This window comes from Hordeum vulgare, chromosome 1H (assembly GCF_904849725.1).
Source record: "Hordeum vulgare subsp. vulgare chromosome 1H, MorexV3_pseudomolecules_assembly, whole genome shotgun sequence".
Classification (NCBI taxonomy): domain Eukaryota; kingdom Viridiplantae; phylum Streptophyta; class Magnoliopsida; order Poales; family Poaceae; genus Hordeum; species Hordeum vulgare.
In genome coordinates this window covers 54,925,168-54,942,454 of record NC_058518.1, presented here as the reverse complement: position 1 = coordinate 54,942,454, position 17,287 = coordinate 54,925,168, and positions in this window count along the sequence as shown.

Below are 17,287 nucleotides of genomic sequence, written 5' to 3'. Positions count from 1 at the left end.
CCTTGCCTAGATACCGTTGGATTGTATCCTTATTTGTTGTTGTGATGGCTCCATGCATACCTCATATGGCAATAAAATAACATTTCATATTTTGCACACCCAGGTAAATACATTGATGACATTCTAAAAAAAGAATGTTGCATGTTAATTTCAACCTTCCAAAGATGGGTGCGTGCAACTAAATATACGTAATGATGCTGGCCATTAATTGTCCCTAGTGTGAGAGAGTCACAATTAAGTAATTTGCATCCCGTTGGCATGTATAGTAGCTAGTCGTTAATAAATTAATGAAAACAAGTGAGCAGGAATTTAAATATATCAAGATTATTTCACAATATTATGAAATAAAATATTCATCTTGCGGGTTGAGGTATGCACATCACAACATAAAAAATAAATAAGATCCCATTTTATACTATTCCATCACATTAATTGGTATACCTGTCCTTAATTTTTTAAGTACTAGATACCTTGGATAATTAGTCATGAAAAAGTGTGATTTGACCTTATTTTTAAAAATACCACATACCTTTTTTTGCGAAACTAAATACTAGATAACTTGAAAATAATATATTACAAAAATACATAGGGATGTCCTGATTATACATAGAAACCTTTTGGATGATGTACTAGATTATTTGGTCGTACATGATGCCTTAAAAATCAAAGAGTATATATAACACCTTTTTTATTCCAATAGGTATATACATACCCTTGAGTATCTTGATATGCAGCTATAGTCAAAGTGTGAAAAACAATATGTGTGGGTATCAACATGCATGCGTACATTCGTGAAAGTAAAAAAGAATTAAGATCACATTTTATAATATTTGGTCACCTTACATTGTATAGAAAAAATCGTCAAAAAGTGTGATGTGGCCTTATTTGGAAAAACATACTAGATACCTTGAAAAGTAAAACAATAGGAAAATACATAATAACGTTCTAGTTATACATACAAACCTTTCAGATGATGTTTCATATTATTTGACAATATGTGATACCTTAAAAATATTAGAAGGTATATACATATCCTTTTGTTTCATTAGGTATATATACATACCCATGTGTATTTTGGAATGCGGGTATGGTCAAAATGTGAGAAACATAATAAGCGTACAATAAATAGAAGTATAAATGTACGCACGTCATCTTTTTTCAACAAAGTTTGAGAAACACAATGGATGTATAAATAACCAGTATAATGCTTATCTATGTACGTAGGTCAACTTTTTCTGGAGTGCATTGTTATAGAAAAATAACATGCGGTTTAGTTTGGAAACGAAACATTCTAGGAAACCATTAGTATATTGTTTTTTGCAAAGAAATCATTGACAATTAATGGTTGGAGTACATGTAAACAAAACTTGGAAAGTCATTATATGGTGGATTATAATGGGACTAGGTGCCGAGGCACCTAGGTGCCCCATATAATTTACCTATATATATATATATATATATAAACTCTATTCATCACCCAGGATGCAGAATAGTTTATTCTTCACCCGAGATAATATTACGATCAATTTACAAATAAATTACATTTGAAATACAAATATTTAAATTTATATTGAATCACTACGTAAAATTTGACAAAAGAAAAACAAAAATATAGATCACAAGACCAAAAAAATAGAGTTTATTGTATTTTTTGCACTATTTTTGTATAGTCATAATTTTACGTGACATAAAATATATTTACATTGCTTATATTTTTTACGGTCTCTTTTTACATATAAAATAAGACAAAATTTACGTAACGTAAAATTACGGTGCATTGATGTTAAAATAGAGGGGGTGAAGAATAACTATTCCTCACCCAGGGTAATGAATAGCGCGACCCTATATATATATATGTATATATATATTTTTGTGTGTGTGTGTATAGAAACCTCCGAAGGTTAACCTAGAACTTCATCTCTGCTGCCGCAAGTCTCTATATCAAAGAAAACTCATCTAGAGGCCTGTTCGAGCACCCTCTCGGAGGGGGCAATCATCACCGGAAGCCATCTTTATCCTCCCGATGGTTTCCATATCGAAGAGGGAGTAGTTCACCCTCGAGCTAAGGGTATGTACTAGTAGCTACGTGTTTGATCTCTCTCTCTCTCTCTCTCTTGCTCTCTCTCTCTCCCCCTTCCTCTCTCGTGTTCATGAGATGGCACGATGTTGATGTATCACGGCCTTTGTTAATATAGTTTGATCATATGGTGTTTGTCCCGTGCTATCTTGATGTGATGAATTGATTCTTTCCCTTGAGATTTTGTTATGTTGGATTGAATATTGGGTTTGAGATCACTTAATGTATATCTTGCATGTGGATACCCTGGTGACAATGGTGTGTTCTATTGAATCACTTGATATATGTTTTGGTATTCAACTTGCAAATTCCCGTGGTGACAATGGGCTAATCTATGCATATGGGTTGATTCACGTTCTTGTCCTACTTTCTCAATAGAAATCTTGGTGTGCTTGTTACTTATAATGCGCGTTGGTATTTTCTCTGAAGAGGAGGAGAGATGCCACATACTAGAAATACGTATTTCCCTCAGTGAGAACCAAGGTTATCAAACCAATAGCAGGACCATACAAAAGCCCGTCTTCAGCGCCTGCACACAAAGGAGTACGCACTTGCACGCAACTCGGGCAAAGAGGGTTGTCAATCCCCTTGAACTATTTACTTACAAGCGATATGTAGTGATAGATAGATAAATAAATACATATAGGGACAAATACATTTTTGCCCCTAGTTGGAACTCACCCACGGGGTTTTCCCTTAGTTTTCCACCTTGCTTAGTTTTTTTGCTTTGATTTATCCCATGGCTCGCTCGAATGCCCTTACGTGACTGCTCCTTGTGGTCATCGCTGTTTGACCATGTTTTTGCACCGTTTTGGATTTTTTACCACTAATTTGATATCCCTAGAATTTTATTCATCTGCTACATCGCGCTAGACAGAAGAAACGAGAGGAGGCGGAAGGAAGGAGTTTTTGAGGTGGCGTTGTGCACAACAATGGAGATGTCAACTATGTCCTCGGAGAGATCGTGGTCGGCAAGCGTCGGAGAAGTAATTTGTAATACGTAGAGATAATTTTTCCCATTTTCTAGGGTTTGCTTAAATTGGGGTGATTTATTTAGTTTTGGTAAAATTAGGTGGATGGGGTAGGAATTCTGCAGAACAGCTCGGAGTTTTACGTGTGAGACTCCACCATTTTCAGCTTGGAGCATCACGCAAAGCATCATTGTCTAGAGCATGGCCTAATCCTTGCCCGTCGTGTCTCGTGGGGTGGAGCTAGCACCGGTCGTTGATTTTTGGGTTGCCCCCTAGATGTAAGATTTTGAATTGTATTTTACATTCTCAGGTTTTAATAGTTGATGAAGCAATCGACATAACATCTAATCGACATTGTTCATGTAGTTGCTAGATGAATGTGAGTGGGTGGTTTGGGTTGACCCTGCACCTCCAGTAAGACTTGGGCTTGCTTTTAAAGATTTGCATGCAAGGAGGGAAGCTAGCTGGATAAAAATTCATAAGTTAGAGAAGCAAGCAGTTGATCTTGCAAAGAGAAATCGTGTGTTGACCAAAAAATTGAAGGAAAGAAAGGAAATGATGCACATTTGGCAATTTTTTCCATATAGTTACAACTTGTTTCTTAGCCATCGCAATGTTAGTGTGTGCACAAAATGCACACTAAAATTTCATTATTGATGTAGCAGGTCATGTATTTTGATTTAGTTATGAATGCACTGATGTATGAGTGTAGTCATGTATGAATGCACTAATGTATTTGCAGTTTATGATCACCCAATGCACTGATGTATTTCCAGTTCATTATCTATCAATGCACTGATGTATTTTGATTAGTTTATGATCTAGTTTGTGAAGATAGGAGACAACATAGCTCCAAATTCAGTGGCATCCTACCAATTTCAGTTGCATAGTACTTCCGACAACATAGTACCAAATTCAGGTTGACAAACCAGAGTGCACACTACACATATCTATCAACTACAGATAGTTCACACGTGAAATATTAAAGCATAATTTCATAAAAATCATCCCGAAATCATAGTTCATACAAGATAACACTCATAATTTGGCCCTTTTGCTCGTGGTGTTTCCTGCTGGGTTTGGCATCTCCTTAGCTCTGCTTCTAGTCACCTTTCCTGGGATTTTGCGCACACCAGCCTGCACTTCCTCTTGAGTTGCACAAACTATGTCATGCATATTGATACCAGTCACTGACACATGTGTGCCTCCTGCTGTAGAAGCAGTGTTAATCTTCTTCTTCTTGCAGGGAGATGGTCCTCTCATAACTGTTTTTTCCAATTCTTCTTAGGAGTGCTGGAAAAAGGAAGAAAGTTATTTAGTTGTGGTGAAATAAATAAAACTAAAAATATTGCAAATATTGCAAACCATAGAACTAGACTCGCAAAAGTTGAAGCTTGTGTAGAAGGCTCTCGAGTAAGCTTTGCACTTCTTGGCTTCTCTGGAGTAAGTTGTGCACTAGCTCGCAGATATGGAGAAAGTTGTGCACTTGCTGGCTGCTCTGGTTCATCAATTTCATCTGCACTAACTACATCATCTTCTCCTTGCTCATCATCTTCTGGCTCTATGGGCTCCTCTACATTTTAGCCCCCCAATGTGATCCTCTTCTCCAAATGCAGGATCAATGGCATTTTTGTAGTTCTTTAGGAAGTGTCCATAGCCTCCACATCTTTTGAATTCCTCTCTCTTCTCCTTGTCTATAACAATGACTTCTCCTTCAGTTGGACTTCTCCTTACTAGAGTCATATCCAAGCCTTTGCTTTTTTCCATCAAGATCTTCATAACTCTAGGAACGGTGATGTGCGCCATGAATTTTTGGAGTTCTATGCTGCTCCTAAGACCAAACTTCTCCATAATGTAATGTGTCAACTTATCCAGCAAGTCTACAATGTGGAGGCCCTTTAGTTTTTTAATTTTGGAACAAAATGATCGTGCAAGGTTGTTGGTTACATAATCAACCATGCATATATCATTAAACTTTGCTTTAGCCCAAATTTTGTTATGGTGCTCTTCAAGGTAAGCCTGAACTTTGGGTTTTGTGCACGACCATCTCAAGTGGTAATTATGCTTCTTGATGCTATAAGTGAGTGAACATGGCCACAAACGGTCATCATAAATTTTTCCCTTGAATTTCTTGGAGAAATTTGCTGCACGATGTCTCGTGCACTCTCTGTGCTCTACTCCTAGAAAGACTACATCAAGTCCTGACTCTGGGCCTTTGTAGGCATCAGTACGAATAACAAGTCCTTCAGGGTGTCCTATAACCTTCTTCAGATTTTGAAAAAACCAGGCCCAACTCTCCTCAGAGTCTATCTCAAGTACACCATAGGCCAGTGAAAAAATCCACTTATGTGCATCAACTGCACATGCTGCTACCAATTGCCCTTTGAACCTACCATTAGGAGATGCAGCATCCACAAAAAGGTAGGGCATGCATCCAGCTAAAAAGCCACTCCAACGAGTTTTGGAACTAACAAAAACTCTTCTTGAACACTCATTTTCATAAGTGTTTACCTTCAACTTGAAGGAAATAGTGTGCCTATCTATTTCTACAACACTATCGGGAGAAGGTCCCTCTACTTCAGCTTTGAATGTGTACATGAGTTGAAAGTTGTCCTCATACTTTCCATAAATGTTTCCAATAGCCATTCATTTACCATAATAAACTCTCATGTAAGGCAATTCTAGGACATATTTTTTTTGAAGTTTGTTTTGAACTAAGTAGGACCAATATTTGAATTTTCTTACCCAGTTCTGCATAGCATCAGCAATCCATCTCCATTTGGCCGCCCTCAATCTTTTAGTTCTGTTGACGCTGGGACAATGGTGCTCATAAGGATTTACTTTGATCTGCACATACAAATTAAGTGCGTACTCAATAGGATAATTACTATGTTACAACTTCAATTGGAAAAATAGTCAGCGCTAATTATGCATTTTGTTAGTACGTGAAACAAAGTAATGTTTCTCTTTAGATAGGCATGCATCCTCCACGTGCATCTTGGAAAAGCACAACACACAATGAACCCTGATGGATCACTATGCTTTATTTTGTAATTCACTTCATTTTTTATGGAGAATGTAGCTACAACATTTCTAAAGTCCACAGTAGAAGGAAAGACAACCACTTCAACTAGACTTGGATTAGCTCTATCATGCAACATCTCACGCCTACCCTCATCATCGTTCTCAAAACATCCCATGTCAATGTTCTCCTGTTCCTCTTCTTCATCTGTACGTGAAAAATCTACTGGAATGTAGTCCTCACCCTGCTGCTCCACATTCCTCCTCGGAACTGGATCAGGAAACATTTTCTCATCTTCTTCGTCTGAACCTATCACATCATCAAGCTCTGCCTCCTCAATTACAGGAGCTGTGGGTACCTGACTAGTAGTATTAGCAGTATGATTGTCAGGAGAACAAGGTTGAGGTGTCACATTTGCACTAGGAGTTCCTGGTGGATGACAGCTACTAGTTGGAGCTGCTCCGCTGCTCCTTGACCTAGTACATGTAGATTTTGATTTGTTTCCTTGGATAGCACTAGTAGAAAACATGGCTTTGGTCCACTTGAAGAAATCCCATTAGTCCCGGTTCACCCACAAACCGGGACCTATGGTGTCATTGGTCCTGGTTCGTGAGGCGAGGGCGTCAGGCGGGCATCATGGGCCATTGGTCCCAGTTCGTGTCAACCCTTTGGTCCCGGTTCCAGACACGAACTGGGACCAATAGGCAGGGACCGTTCGTATCCCCCTTTAGTCTCGATTGGTGGATCAAACCGGGACCAGGTGGACCGTTCGTATCCCCCTTTAGTCCCGGTTAGTAGAACAAACCGGGACGAAGTGATGGTGGCAACCGTTCGTATCACCCTTAATTCCCGGTTGGTGGCTCAACCCGGGACTAAAGGCCCAAACGGTTTGCATCCCGCTTCGCAAAAGCACAACCAAAGCAGAGTCTGTCGCCATTTCTGTGTTCTTATTCTCTCTCGCTTTCTTCTTCCCCTCTCTTCTTCCCTTCTCTTCTTCCACCATGCCAACTCGCTTCGGAGAGATGCTCGCACATGGCAAGAACAAGCTCGATGTCGTGTATAAGAACGAGAGCAGGGAGGTGCCGCATTTTCTTAGACAATTGAAGGAACAGTGGCTTGACGCCGCGGTGGATCATGAGAAGTTCTTGGGACTTGATCTGGAATGCACAACCGATCAACGAGGTGTTGCCGTCATCCAACTATGTTTCAAACACCATGTCTTGATCTTCCAATGGGCGAGGTATGTTTTGAGGCTTTCTTTGATCCAAGGTTATGAAAATTGCATGTATATATATGGCGAGGTATATATATATATATATATATATATATATATAGTGATTTGTTTAGGTTCCATTGGATAGAAATATGCAGTTTCTATATATGTTCCATTGGATAGTTAATTGAGGGTTTCTTGATTAATTCATATGGTATGAAAATTGCATAGGATCGATAGCAATATGTTCCATTTTGGAATCCTATAAAGATCAATTTCTCTTTAGTTGTAGTGAAACAATTTTATGCGGCGTTCTTTGATCCAAGGTTTTGAAAATTGCATATAGCTAGTGATCTCTCTAGGTTCCATTGGATAACAATATGATATGTCATAGTTATGAAAATTGCATATAGCTAGTGATCTCTCTAGGTTCCATTGGATAGCTATAGTGATCTCTCTAGGTTCTATCGGATAGCAATATGCAATATGTCTAGCTTGTTGCATATTTGCAAACCCGTGGGAGAATATATATATATATATATATATATATATATATATATATGTCATGGTTAATTTACGGTTTCTTGATCAATTCATAGGATATAAAAATTGCATAGGATAACAATATGTTCCATTTGAATCCTAAAGATAATTTTCTCTTTAGTTGTAGTGAAACATTTTTCCTTGTTGGAGTAGTATGTAACATTTGTTCAATTTTAATTTGTTGTTGTTGTAGTAGCGACAAGCATTGTCCAGAACTCATGGACTTCCTTCGCAGCTGCATCAGTTTTGCTAACGTTGACATAAGGAACGACAAGCTGAAGATGAGGCACATCTTCGGTTTTGAGATACCAGTTGATTGCCTCATTGATCTCCAACAGGAATTCAGGCTTTGACATGACAGGACATCGATGGCTCATATGGCAGTCGCCTTGATCGGCGAGGAGTATGGTGATATGAAGACCAAATTCCCAAAGTCTCAACACAGACTTTGGGAGAGGACCCCACTTCACCGTATCAACAATGAGTATGCAGCAAAAGATGCATACGTTTCATACAAGTTGTATCGCAAGATTCAAGTCGTCAACTATGGCCGGCGTCACCTCACACAAGGTGGACATTCTGATTCAGACGAGTAGGGTTCATAACGGCAAACACTTGTATATATATATATATATATATATATATATATATATATATATATATATATATATATATATATATATATATATATATATATATATATATATATATATATATATATATATATATATATATATATATATATATATATATATATATATGCTAGCTATTATTATGTACTGTTTGCACTAGTATCATTATGTACTGCTTGGACCAATTTATATATGTCTAGTTTCTCTTTGTGCCACTATAGTTTCCAATTTTGAATGGTTTAGCCCTTCCTAACTTTATTTGCTACTTTTGAATGGTTTAGCCCTTTCTAACTTTATGGTATCATGCATTTCGACCACATATATATACAAAAAGTCTTCAGTTCAAATAAGTTTTAAAAAATGAAATCCCTTTTGTAACAGATCTATTTTTGATTAAAACAGTCATTTAAAATAACCTAAAACCTACCAAATTAAGTATAATGATAAAAACACAGTAATATTAAATAGAAGGAAAAAGAATCACTAAGAAATATATCTTTTTTGTAAATTTATTCACAAAATTAAATAAATAAAGTGAAAAACGAAACATCGAGTTCAAAAAAATGAAATCCCTTTTGTAACATATGAGTTTTCATAAGAAACCCTAATACTTCGAAAGAGATTGTTCGATTTGTAAATGAAGTACATCCAGTTTTTCCGCAACCCTCTCAACTTTTTAGCACATTCTATGTGAGCGAAATGATGATACCATGCCAACTTTCAACCTATTCACAGTTCACTTGTAGTGCTTTTCAATTTATGGGCCATTTAGCTCTAAAAAAATCAGTAAATGCATGAGAAATACCAAATGAACTTGGAAAGTGTTGAAAATTGATGATGTTGCCTTGAATGGTGCATTTTGAACATACAAAAAGTCTTGAGTTCAAATAAGTTCAAAAAAATGAAATCCCTTTTGTAACACATGAGTTTTCGTAAAAAACTGTGATACTTCGAAAGAGATTGTCCGATTTGTACATGAAGTGCATCTAGTTTTTGCCGCAACCCTCTCAACTTTTGAGCACATTCTATGTGGGTGAAATGATGATACCATGCCAACTTTCATACTATTCAGAGTTCATTTGTAGTGCTTTTCAATTGTTGGGCCATTTAGCTCAAAAAATCAGTAAATGCATGAAAAATACCAAATGAACTCAGAGAGTGTTGAAAATTGATGATGTGGCCTTGAACTGTGCATTTTGAACACACAAAAAGTTTCGAGTTCCAATAAGTTCAAAAAAATGAAATCCCTTTTGTAACAAATGAGTTTTCGTAAGAAACCCTAATACTTCGGAAGAGATTGTCTGATTTGTACACGAAGTGCATCCAATTTTTGCCGCAACCCTCTCAACTTTTTAGCACATGCTATGTGGGTGAAATGATGATACCATGCCAACTTTCAACCTATTGAGAGTTCATTTGAAGTGCTTTTCAATTTCTGGGCCATTTAGCTCAAAAAAAATCAGTATATGCATGAAAAATACCAAATGAACTCTGAAAGTGTTGAAAATTGATAATGTGGCCTTGAATGGCGCATTCCGAACACACAAAAAGTCTTGAGTTCAAATACGTTCAAAAAAAAAATCCCTTTTGTAACAGATGAGTTTTTATAAGAAACCGTGATACTTCGAAAGAGATTGTCCCATTTGTACACGAAGTGCATCCAATTTTTTCCGCAACCCTCTCAACGTTTTAGCACATGCTATGTGGGTGAAATGGTGATAACCTTCCAACTTTCAACCTATTCAGAGTTCATTTGTAGTGCTTTTCAATTTTTGGGCCATTTAGGTCAAAAAAATGAGTAAGTGCATGAAAAATACCAAATTAACTCAGAAAGTGTTGAAAATTGATGATGTGGCCTTGAATGGTGCATTTTGAACACACAGAAAGTTTTGACTTCAAATAAGTTCAAAAAAATGAAATCCCTTTTGCAACAGATGAGTTTTTGTAAGAAACCCTCATACTTCGAAAGAGATTGTTCGATTTGTACACGAAGTGCATCCAATTTTTACCGCAACCCTCTCAACTTTTTAGCACATGCTATGTGGGTGAAATGATAATACCATGCCAACTTTCAACCTATTCTGAGTTCATTTGTAGTGATTTTCAATTTCTAGGCCATTTAGCTCAAAAAAATCAGTAAATGCATGAAAAATACCAAATGGACTCGGAAAGTGTTGAAAATTGATGATGTGGCCTTGAATGGTGCATTTTGAACACACAAAAAGTCTTGAGTTCAAATAAGTTTTAAAAAATGAAATCCCTTTTGTAACAGATCTGTTTTTTTTATTAAAACAATCATTTAAAATAACCTAAAACCTACCAAATTGAATATAATGATAAAACACAGTAATATTAAATACCAGCAAAAATAATCACTAAAAAATCTATTTTTTTAGTAAAGTTAGTCACAAAATAAAATAAAGTAAAGTAAAAACAAAACAAAAAAACTAGATTTAAAAAAATGCCACCTACTCGGCCACCACGGCCTCAGTTCGACTAGAAACCCAACCGAAGAGTTGGGTCAGGATTCAGGCCCGCAGAAGGCCCATTAGGCCCACACGCAGTGACAAATTAGGCCCGGAAGCCTGCAGTTGAGAGGAGCTCGAGAGGGTTTGCACACCAGCGCTTATAATTAAACCACTCCCGGGCTCCCTCGGCTAGTGAGGTGGGACTAAACATCCAACCGCACCGCGGGTGTGGCAGGCACACGCCTTTAGTCCCGGCTTGTGCCACCAGCCGACACGAAAGACGCCCTTTCGTGTCGGTTATTGGCACCAACCGGGACTAAAGGTCTCTTCTTCCCGCCCTTTGGGCTGATGGAAATTGGCCTTTAGTCCCGGTTTGAGGCACCAACCGGGACGAAAGGGGTGCATTGGTATCGGTTTGTGCCTCGAACCGGGACCACTAGTTTTCGCATCTAGGCAGGAGTTGTTGAAATTTCCCCCAAAACACTCCCATTGCTCGCCGCCGCCCCCCCCCCCCCCCCGAGCCAGTCCTCGTCGTCACCGCCCCCGATCTAGTCCTCCTCGTCGTCGCCGCCGTCCCCGAGCCCATTGCTGCCGTCCCCGAGCACGTCGCCGTCACCGCCACCGCCAATCCAGTCCTCCTCACCGCCGTCGACGCCCCAGAGTTCGTCATCGTCGCCGCCCCAAGCCCGTCGACCCCGGTGAGCTCCTCCTCTGCGTGCTCTGCTTGTCGCCACCGCAGCCCGTGCATATTGCTGTTCATAAAATTTTTGTTCATAGAAATTTGTGTTCATATAACGTACGTGTAGATATAACGCCTTAGCAGTAGAAAGAAAATCATCTAGATAAAAGGTAGATTAGTGAGATAGATAAGGGCATGCGGTATAAAAACTATCATTCATATGTGATGAATCGTGCTTTTGAATCTCTTTAATTTTATTTAAAAAAATGAATGCATACTTCTTTCTCTATTCCTGCCCATTTCTACCTAATTAAATTGGAATTTGCAATGAAATCATCAACGACATATATTAATTCCAGATTTATTCTTTAAATAGTAGTGCTTTAAATACTTGTAGAAATTGTTCTCGATGTCGACGATGCCCATCTCGCATCCTCGTCGTCGAATCGGTGGTGACCACCTACTTGATAGGCGCCAGCATGTGCGGGACTGGGCTCCGCCGGGCTGGCACTGGTTGGTGCTACCTTCTGGGGCGCGCATCTTGGTGAGGAATCAGGCTCCCGTCGTAGACCTAGAGCTTCTTTGGTGGCGGTCGTGTGGGGCCACTTTCGGTGCGGAGGCAGCCGTCCCCCGAGGTGGAGGTACTTCGCCGTGTAAGGGAGGAGGACGAGCACGTCCGTCACTACTTGATTGCGTTGGACGCCATGTTCTCCAATACCTGGCAGGTTCTTCAGGGATCTCACCTGAGCTATGATCCTGTTATGGTTCCTTCTCTGTGGGTTTCCACTGCCCGTGCCTCACTACAACGACAACTCTTTGGGTGACCAGTTTGATGATGAACCGCGAGTGGAATAGATTATAGTAGAGATGTATTCAAGATTAAATTCGGGATGTATTAAGTTGATTATTGGTTCTAACTGAAAGAAAACATTTTTGCCTCTTGAGATCTATTGCATTATATATCATAACGTACATCTATGAACTATTCAACATTTGGAAATGAAATATAAAAAAGTTTGTGCATGTTTAAAGCATAGAAGTTTGTGTAATTTGGTTATTCATACAAGGAGCTAAAATATTTGTAGAAACTATATGGATCAAAGAGAACAGTTGTTGGGGGAGATAATGCTCGGTGATTATTTGTTGTATCTCAACGACACCGATGGTCCGGAAGAAGAGGATGATGGCTCGGATGATCGAACAATGAAGGAGGAAGGACATGATCATGATGGCTCCGGTGACCGAAGGCCGGAGGAAGAAGGAGACCATGATGACGGCTCCAGTGACCGAACGAAGGAGGGAGATGTTGCAAAGTCTGGTGAGGTATATATATTAATTAAGCCCGAAGGTTGTACATATATTAACTCTTCTTTATTCTTTTATAGCCCTCCAGATCGAGCCAAACTTCGGTAAAGAGACCCGGCCCAAAGAGAAGGTTGCGCATGGATGAAAAGTTCACGATCACAGCACTCGTGAACGATGGCCTACCGATTGAACCCAAGCTGACCAAGGACGCATTTTCTGCTCAGTGCGGAGCTATTGTTAGGGACAACATCCCGATCAGCGTCAAGCTATGGAAAAAGCCTAAATGCGATGATGTCCCTGATGGTGATTATGTCACCGATAGGCAGACAGATGATCTTACCGCGCTAAAGGCAAATTTTACCCTACCAGCACAGGAGGATCCAAATAAGCGAGTTATAGAGCCATTGTCAAGGCATTTGCTCTTAAGAAGATGGCACGTGTATTCGGGAAGTGGAAGAATAATTTGAAATCATTGTTTGTCGACAAAGGGAAGACTCCATAATTCGTCGGCCAATTTGAGAAGATAAGAGATGACTGGACCGCATTTCTGGCCTACGAGTCATCGGAGAAGAGTAAGAAAATGTCACAGACAAACAAGGACAATGCCGCAAAGAAGTAGTTTCACCATCACACGGGGTCAGGTGGCTACCTCAAAGCCCAGCCGCTGTGGTACAAAGCTGAGAATGACATGATTGCTAAAGGGGTCCAACCACAAACATTGAACTGGCGAGACTGTTCAAGGACTTGGTTTTTCGGGGCTGGGGGAACTTTGGACCCTGAAACAGGGAAGTGCCGTTGGATGGACGAGCAACTTGCAATACCCATGATCAAGCTTCAGAAGTGTATCGCCGCAGCGCAGGAAGGGACGTTCATTCCACACAGAGAGAAGGACGATCTGACTAAGGCCCTAGGGAACGTTGAGCATCCTAGACGAACACGAGGCACACCAGGCTCTGTTTGGTGGAAGTTTGGGTTTCCTAACACAAGCGGTTATAGAAGCCGAGAGAGAAAGAGGAAAGCAGAGCTGAGCGACATGCAACAGATCAAGGCAAGACTGCAAAAGCTTGAGGAACTTGAGAGTCAGCGAGCTGTCGGCCAACCATCTCAGTAGCACGAAGCTACCCCAGAAGGTACCCCGCCATCTTAGCGGAGAAGCAGCGTGGCTTCCACGGAGCCGTTCAGCATGACTTCACGGCTCCAGCTACCCTGTGGATACTATCACAGAGGCTCAACGTTGCGAGCTTATGATGAAATGTTGAAACCTCACTTTCAAGGCGGTTGTCGGCTCTGTTGAACCTCCTCAACCCAACGGAACTTTTCACTGCCTTCCGATTCCACATGGCTATGCTGTTGTGATGGTGGATCAAGTAATGGAGGAATTTGAGCATCTCGAGCTTGACCACCCTACAGGTGAAGGGGAGATTCAGCTGGTTCGTGCTCTCGAGAGTACATGTCTATGGCAGAAGGAGTTCATCAAGCTTCATAACTGGACGCCTCCGCCTCCGCCTCCGACGACGACGAGTCAGGGCACTCAGCCTCCTCCCCCTCCTCCACCTTCTCCTCTCGCGAGTGATCAGGGCACTCCGCCTCCTTTTGTAGCTCCTCCGACGCGTGAGGGCACTCCTCCTCCTTCACCTACTCCGGCGCGTCAGAGCAGTCCACCTCCTCCTTCGCCTCGTCGGCAACGTCGGAAGACAAACGTCGTCGCTCCGGCTCGTCCGGCGCGTTAGAGCAGTCCACCTCCTCCTGTCAAGCGAAAGAGAGATGCCTCCTTCTCTCCGGTGGCTAGCAATACAAGCAGAGACGGGAGGCAATTCAGATACGGTCCATCTCTCAAGCCTCTGGAAAATTTACCATATGAGAGGACCAAGGAGGAAAACGAGGACATATGTCGTGCCGAATTGAGGGCCTATTTTGCAAACAAAACTCCACCTCCGAAGTAGAAGCTAGATCCGGTGAAAGTGGAGCGCACTATCAATCAACTGCAGTGACCATCAGCGCCTCCGTCGGATTCCAACTATGATCGCATTCTTAAAAAGACATATGCACAAGCGGTGCGGTCGGGAACTACTTCTAGTGATGCAAGGTTAGCAAAACGAAGAAATGGGAAAACAATTCTCGTGCTCGATATTGTCGTCGCTAATCATCCGGAGATGGTGCACGGTACCAATCCTGATGATTACTTGGGGGATGATGTAACAAAAGAATAATATAAATACGTGCACGGGAAGCCTCTCGCCAAACCTGGCCCTCCTGTTCTAACAACGATGATGCACAGATTGCATGAGTGGTACATGAAAACCTGCAGGGAGTCTAGAAAAAACGCTACGTATGTGACAGTGAAACCAGAGCACGAATTCATTGGACTTCCTTGATTACTATTCAATTTGAGGAGTTATTTCAGTTATACAATCAACTGGCCCTCGACAAACAACTCATGGCTTCCTAATGTGTGTAAGTATTACTTCTATAGTTAAGTCTATAGCTCAGCTCGTTCATTGTATGTATATATAATTATCCTCACTATATATATTATGCAGATTGAAGATCGTCGAATTAAAAAATGCAGGAATCGTCGACGTAAATGAATTGACGATAGGAAACTCAATCAAAGACCGAGGAGAACTTGCTAAACTCATTCCTTATACATCAAAAAAGGGGAAATAATCTTTCCTTACATCTTTAAGTGCGTGTTGTTGTCTTCTCTGTAAACTCGATTTGGCTTACTCGAGGTTAATTAAGTAATGTAATTGATGAGTTATATATGCGTGCGCAGAGACCACTTTATTCTGCTATCCATTGACGTTGGCAGGGCATTAGTAAATGTCTTAGACTCGAGACGTAAAGCAAAAGAGGATTATGAGCACATTACTGCAATGCTCAAGAAGTAAGTTCAGTCAATATACCGAGACCATATTGGCATGCAACTTTCGTTAATTTCTTGATATGAAGTAATCATTTTCTTTGCGTGGTAGGGTTTGGACGAAGTTTGCCAATAAGATTCAGGGTCTAAACAAAGAGTTGCGATTTACGCACCCCAAAGTAAGTAGTACTAGCTAGTTCCTCGCATCTCTAATTGATTCAAATTTTCATCAATATATCATTACCATGCTTTCTTATCAGTTTGACTGAACTCTATTCTCGTAAAGTGTATGTACCAGAAAGAAGGCACTGTTTTATGTGCATACTACGTATGCGAGTTCATTCGCCACTCGACCTCTGAGCTGGTCTTCTCTGAGAAACATTTTCAAGTACGTAAATAATATTCACAATTGTGTTGAGTTTTATTCATATATATGCATGTATTGACCCCCGTCTTTAAATTAGATCTCGCAGATGCGGGATGAACTCCTACCATATGATCGCATATGAGAAATTCAAGAGGAATTGGCGGGATTCTTTCTGGACCACGTCATACCTAAAGACGGAGAATGCCATGTGGATTTATCATTGGATCTTACTTAGATGATGTTTTGGATTAATTGTAAAAGATGTTATATTTTAAAAGATGAGTATATATGTAATAGCGTCCGATAGATATACGAAAACTTGTTGTTCGACCAAGCACGAAGAAAGAGAGGACACTTCTCTCTATTAGCTTGCTAACACAATATGAAACCATTAAATTAACCCTCCAAACCCCCCCAACCCCCCCCCCCCATTAAAAAACAAAAAAACCCAGCTCGAGCCACATGCTAACGCGTGGATGCCATTGTTGGGGAACATTGCATGGGAAACAAAACTTTTCCTACGCACACGAAGACCTATCATGGTGATGTCCATCTACGAGACGAGATTAGATCTACATACCCTTGTAGATCGCTAAGCGGGAAGCGTTAAGAAACGCGGTTGATGTAGTGGCACAGCTTCGTGATTCAAATCACCGTCGTCCCACGATCTGTTCCGATCTAGCGCCGAACGGACGGAACCTCCGCGTTCAACACACGTACAACTCGATGACGATCTCGACCTTCTTGATCCAGCAAGCAAGACAGAGAAGTAGATGAGTTCTCCGGCAGCATGACGGCGCTCCGATGGTGGTGATGATCTACTCTTGTAGGGCTCCGCCCGAGCTCCGCAGAAATCCGATCTAGAGGCAAAACTATGTGGAATAGACTTAAGTTGCACGTGACAAAGTAGTGTCTCAAAAAGCCCTAAACCACCAATATATATAGGAGGAGGGGAGAGGCTAGCCTTGGGGCACAAGGGCCTCAAGGGTGCGCCGGCCGAAGGTGGAGGAGGACTCCTCCTCCAATTCGGTTTGGGGAGGAGGAGTCCACCTCTTCCTTCCCACCTCCCTCTGTCCTTTTTTCCTTCCTTTGGTATTTTTACTTGTGGCGCTATAGCCCTCTTGGGCTGGCTCCACCAGCCCACTAA